Consider the following 6,000-nt stretch of genomic DNA (forward strand, 5'->3'; position numbering starts at 1 on the left):
TTTACTTGACAACTAAATTTAGTGTGAGGTGAACATAACCACTACAAAACAGAAAGTAGATTTAGTGTTATCTTTGATTACATCTCGAATTAAGGTGGAGTGGGTGGGGGACAGCTTCAAGGACATTACTGGAAGAAATAAGAAATTTGAGCCCCGGCTGGTGTGGCTCAGTGGATTGAGGGCCAGCCTGAGAACTGAAAGGTCACCAGTTGATTCCCGGTCAGGGCACATGCCTGGGTTGCAGGCCAGGTCCCTAGTTAGGGGTGTGTAAGTGCCAACCGATTAATGTATCTCTCATTCATTGATGTTTCTTTCCCTCCCTTCCCCTCTCTCTAAAAATAAATAAACAGAATCTTAAAAAAAAAGAAATTTGAATATAAATTATATACTAGAAAACTGTATTGTATTAATGTTAGGCTTAGCAAGTATAATGATGGTATTGTGTTTTTGAAGAACTTGCTCTTAGGAGGGAGATTAATAGTTAAAAATTTAAGGATAAAATATTATAATATCTATAACTTAATTTCAAATAGTTCAGTTTTTAACAAGTATATCAGAAATAAAACAAATGTTGCAAACCATTAACAATGAATGAATCTAGATAAAAGGTAAATGGATATGCACATTACTTTTTCAATTTTTCCTGTAGGCTTGAAATTTTCAAAATTATAAATGTGAGGAAAACTAGTTAGATTGTCATCCATGGTAAGGAGATTTAAGCAACTGAATTTAGTTACAGGGACAAATACAAAAGACAATAGAGTGACACCTAAAAAAAAAAAAAAGTCACAAGTAGAATTAAGTCAAGACAGATCATGCGACACAGACCAGTAACAAAGCATCTCCAATAGAAAAAGTGAGCCCTGTCTAGTGTAGCTCAGTGGATTGAGTGTGGGCTTGCAAACCAAAGGGTTGCTGGTTCGATACCCAGCCAGAGCACACGCCTGGGCTGTGGGCCAGGTCCCCAGTACGCGAGACATGACCACACACTGATGTTTCTCTTCCTCTCTCCTTCCCTTCCCCTCCCGCTAAAAATAAATAAAATATTTTAAAGAAAAAGAGAAAACCTGATTCTTCTGATTAAGTGAACGGTTCCTATAAATGATTTGATAGATCTTGGAGGCAAAAAGCATACAAAAGACAAAACACAGTGTATGCTATTTTCTAGATGAAAAATCCAATTACCTAAGAGGTTAAGTGACTCCTTCAAAGCTGAAAAATGATACTCTAAAAATGTGTTACAGGGTTATAGAAATTGTGTTCTCACATCCAGAAATATTAAGAAATTAATCTTAACTTTTTTCAAAGCAAAATATACTCTGTAAGTGAGTCCTAAATGGTTTGAGTGCATCTAGATCCTTGATAGTGATTATATTGAGACGTATAAAAATTAACATTTATGTCATGCTATCCATTTTACAGCTTTTCAGAAACTACAAGTATACTTACAGCACATTTAACACCCATGTGACACATAGCAGGTTGTGAGATACGTGCGGATTGTAAAACAAAAGACATTATATAAACTGAAATTAGAAGTCTCCTATCAGAACCTACTAACAAATTCTTTTAAACTCATTAGTTTTAAAGACTGGAGCCAATAACCAATAAATAGCTCATATGCTTAGAAGCACAATCTCTTGCCCCATCTGGTGCACAACGCTTATCACTGTCACTGCACCAGACCGTGCAAACCCAATCACCAGGGCCAGAGTTGGAAGGCCCCACCCTGAACCAATTTTAATCACCCTTTTCTAGGAAAGAGCAACTTACAAGTTCAATTCTCATCCAAATCAGCCATTCCTCAAGGTTTCTAGTTTTAAATTAACTTTAACACTAGAGTGACAACATATTTAAACAAAATGATTTAAATAAATGATGAAATTGAGTGATTGCAAATCTACAAAAACAGGTAGATATTAATAGAACAAGTAATTATAATTTTATGTAATTAAAATCCAAGTGCATTCTTAGTGGGAAAACAGATGTTAGCTATTTCTATTTCAAACCCCAACACAAAATTAAAACTATAACATTAAAAAAAAAGTCAAGTCAGAGGGAAAAAACTGTGACTTAGGTAATTCCTAGTTTAATCTCACCATTTAACCTCAAACTGTGAAAAATACAATAATTCTATGATATCCACAAAAAATATTCCTGGAGTTTCATATACAACAAATTTGAGTCATTCTTTCAAAATTACCTCACACATAGTAAAACTTTCTATTTAAAATAATTCCTTAATGATTTTCTTCTAACTGAAATCACTCTGAGTGCTCTGAAAGAGTGGAAGAAAAACTTTCCACACTAGTTGCAATAACACTATCCTGTCTATAAACAAGCGGTTCTGTTGGAGGCCACATCTAAACGCCAAGTAATTCTTACTTGTCTTATTTCGACATGGCACCATCAATGCTGATACTCGATATAAGAAACCAACTATCACCTGGGTTTTTATTCCTATTAGCACTTTGTATTTCTTTGGTGTTCTTAATAGTAACTGGGAAAACTATTCAGTTTCTCACATTAATAATGAAAATTAAGGTAAGCAAAACAGAGAGCCCCATGCGCTTGGAACATGAAACGGAAAGAGGATGTGAAATGTCTTCCCTGGAGTCACGGGAGAGGAGATGGGAGGCAGGTTAGTATTGCCGTCTCAAACTTCTTTAAAATTCAAATCATCTTATTCCTACTTTCTTTAAATATGGCATTAATTTCTATTTAATTTTTTTAATATACAGTAATTATCTTGAGGTCTTCAGCTCCTTTGGGGTGTCTCAAAACCAGGGGTCTGTATATAATATACACAGCAAAGGTGGGGGTGGGGGGCAGAGTGCAGGTCATCAACCAAAGTATACTTTCACCTATTTTTAACACATTCAAAGCTGCTACTCCATTTTACCTGAAATAAAAACAAGATGTTTGTTGTAACTGAAAAGCTCACTTCAATTTAGAAAAGAAGCCACAGTTCCAAGTCCTTGGAGCTCATGTAGAGTGACATGCCTCTGCCTGCTTGAGACTCTGCTCTAGAGACCTTCACTACCTAATACTTCACCACCCTCTGCTTTCTCCAAAATGAGAGAGAATCCAGCCCATCTTTGCCCTCTAACATTCTCCTGTTCTTTAAGTCCTACTCATTTTTTCCTGGCTCAGCTCAAGGGCTATCTCCGTGAAGCATCCTCTGACTTCCCTATCCTATATAGTATTTGACATGGAATTACATGATAATAAAGAAATTTTACTTCTTAACAATATAGGGGCATGCTTAATGTATGAGGTTCTTTTTCATATCATTTGGAAATGATAAGAAAAAGAATATAGCCCTGGCTGGTGTGGCTCAGTGGATTAAGTGCCACCTGAGAACCAAAAGGTTGCAGTTTGGATTCCCAGTCAGGGCACATGTCTGGGTTTCAGGCCAGGTCCCAGTAGGGGGCACGCAAGAGGCAACCACAAATTGATGTTTCTCTCCCTCTTTCTCCCTCCCTTCCCCTCTCTCTAAAAATAAATATTCAAAAAAAGGAAAAGGATATAACAAAAACCTTATACCTGGGATCTTTTCCTATCCCTGCCACATTATGATTTATCCCAAAATCAGTGGGCAAAGAAGCTTGGCTGGTAGACTTTTAAAAGCAGAAAAATGTTAACGTTTATGTGGTAGGGATCCAAGACCTCAAGCAATTGGTTATAGATCCCCATTTTGCAAACCATTTCCCAAGACAGCTACATATTTGCAAGTGAAAGTGAGTATAGGAACTTCTGCAAGGCCCTCAGAACTCATTAATTGTACATACACAGGATGACTTGTAGAGAGAAGGTCAAGGTTTTCACTAGCTTTAAGAGTCTAAATTGAAAAGGCAGTGGAGGAAATCAAACAAAACAAGCAGCATCTTTATTCCCATTCAGCTTTCTGGGTGAAAAAAAAAATACTGCAGGACTACTTGAAGTCATTGCAGTTTATCTCTGTAGTGCTCATCAAGGAAAGCACAGAGAAGGCAGACATACATGAAATGTTCCAAAAGGTCTGGGAGGATCATTTTTAACTAGCTTTCATTGTCTGATTCAAACTTAGCTGTGAGCCTCGCTCCATTATAGATAAGTGCATAATCGGGGCAAATAACTGCCATGCCTTAGGGCAGAGTTGGCCAAGGTGTTCTTCCCTATCCAACAACCTTCAGCACAAGCTAGCAGTTCACCAGTACTTGACAAGAACATTCCATGAAAACACAAGTTAAAGGGTGCTGTCTATATATAGACTTTTGGAAAATATTTTATACCAATGACAAAAATTTTAATTCTAGATGTTCTCATTAAGCATATTGAGTTTATTACACTCCAACAGTGAGGGGGGAATAAAACAGAAGGGCCTGCAAGTATTTTAGAGCACCTAAGTCTTCACAGAAAACTTTTGTAAATCACCTAAAATGTCTGTCAGTAAAGTCAAACTCCCCAGCTCAGAAACAAATGAATCATCATCTAGTATTCCAAACTCATATTTAAGCAGAGAACAAAGACATCAGGTACCTAAATCCTTCTGTAACAGGGCAATTATTTCCCACTTCAATCCTATTAACTGACCCCCTCTCCCTCCCCCACCAAAAAACCGGAAAAAGTAGCAATCGAGTTCTCTGATAGACCCTAAGTCACTACAGTGTGCAGAGGGAAAACGTTAAGTGAAGGAGCCAAGTCAACAAAATACTATTTTCTTACCCACTCTCCCCGCTACCACCACAGAGGTCTGTGCACCAGAAGCAGCGACACAATGGGCCTCTAAGGTGTTTATCAACACCGCACAACCCTTCGACCATATCGCTAGTTTCCTGAAGCACGCGGATTCCAATCCAGATAGCTTTTACTAAGCTTCTAAACCAAAGCTTTCACAAAGTAGAAATTTTGTTCCCAAAGTCTCCCATCTCACAGTGAGAGCCAAGCAATCCGAATATCCTCAATGCGTTCACCGAACCTGCGGTGTCCAGTTGACTCCTGTCTTGGGAAAACTGAGAACGCACACTCAAGGCCAACAGGCAGCGTGCGGCAAGATCAGGTTATAAGAGTTCAAATGTACAGCTTCCAGAAAACCCCATCTAAATGCCCAGGACATTCTCGTAACCGAATCCAGGCCAGCTTTGTCCTTTTCCGGAGTGAGACCAGGTCCTGGAGCGAGCACCGAGGAAGCGAAGGGCTACGAGCTCAAGGTCACCCACGAACCCAGACAGCCATTCCCTCGGGACACTTCCTAGAACAGCCACGTGCTCGCAGCAGAGCGGGCCCACCCTGCGGCAGAATGACTTGCCCGGTGCAGGGTGGACACCTCGATTCCGAGCCCCCGGCATAGGGCTGACCCACGAGGATCAGTATTTTTTAAGGGCCAGCTAGGGAGGACGAGGGATCAGGGTGGCCTGAGGAGCCGGAAGCAGAATGGCGGGACGCAGAGTGACAGTTGGGAACCCCTCATCTCGCCCTCAGAACCGTCACAGGGAAACGAGCCGCCGCTCGGCGACTGAGACAGGCAGGAAGCAGAAAGGAGGAGAAGGGCGGCCCCCCTCTGCACTGTGGATCCATTCCGCTGCACCTGCAGCCCGCTCCTCACCCCGCTGCCACCCCTTCCTCATCCGCACGCGGGCGACGTTCCATCCCTCCCACCCGCTCCACCCAGAGGCAGGACAGCCTCCTCGCGTCCCCTGCGGCTCCCCGAGGATGCTGGACAGCACCATGGAGGGCCGCCCCGCAGAATGCCCGGACCAGCCTGCAGGACAGGCGAATCGGCCGAATACTAGCAGCGGCACTCCACTCACTCGGGAGCCTCCTCCGTCCGCCGTTAACCTAACCTCCGCAGGCCGACGCTGACGCCCTCCGACGGGAAAGCAGCCCCAGCCAGCACTTTATAGTCGGATCCCGCCTTCTCCCACCCCCCGCGGGCCGTGCGTCACTTCCTGCCTCACGTACACCTAAGGTGGCGCTCTGTGTGTGGAGCGCCCGGGGCGAAGGGTGCCGGAGCACCAC

The 6,000-nt window shown here is 42.1% G+C and overlaps 1 protein-coding gene across 2 annotated transcripts in view; it reads right to left on the minus strand.

Annotated features, from left to right (window-relative positions):
• TFRC (transferrin receptor) overlaps positions 1-5,929 on the minus strand; it is a 29,657-nt gene extending 23,728 nt beyond the window's left edge. Inside the window, exon 1 of one of the 2 annotated variants that reach the window (XM_053918493.2) lies at positions 5,793-5,929. The gene's annotated coding sequence lies outside the window, so the exon portion shown is untranslated. The remainder of the gene's footprint in view (positions 1-5,792) is intronic. The other variant, XM_053918494.2, reaches the window with a different exon arrangement.
• Between the last annotated feature and the right edge of the window lie 71 nt (positions 5,930-6,000).

Source organism: Desmodus rotundus, chromosome 2 (genome assembly GCF_022682495.2).
Source record: "Desmodus rotundus isolate HL8 chromosome 2, HLdesRot8A.1, whole genome shotgun sequence".
NCBI lineage: Eukaryota > Metazoa > Chordata > Mammalia > Chiroptera > Phyllostomidae > Desmodus > Desmodus rotundus.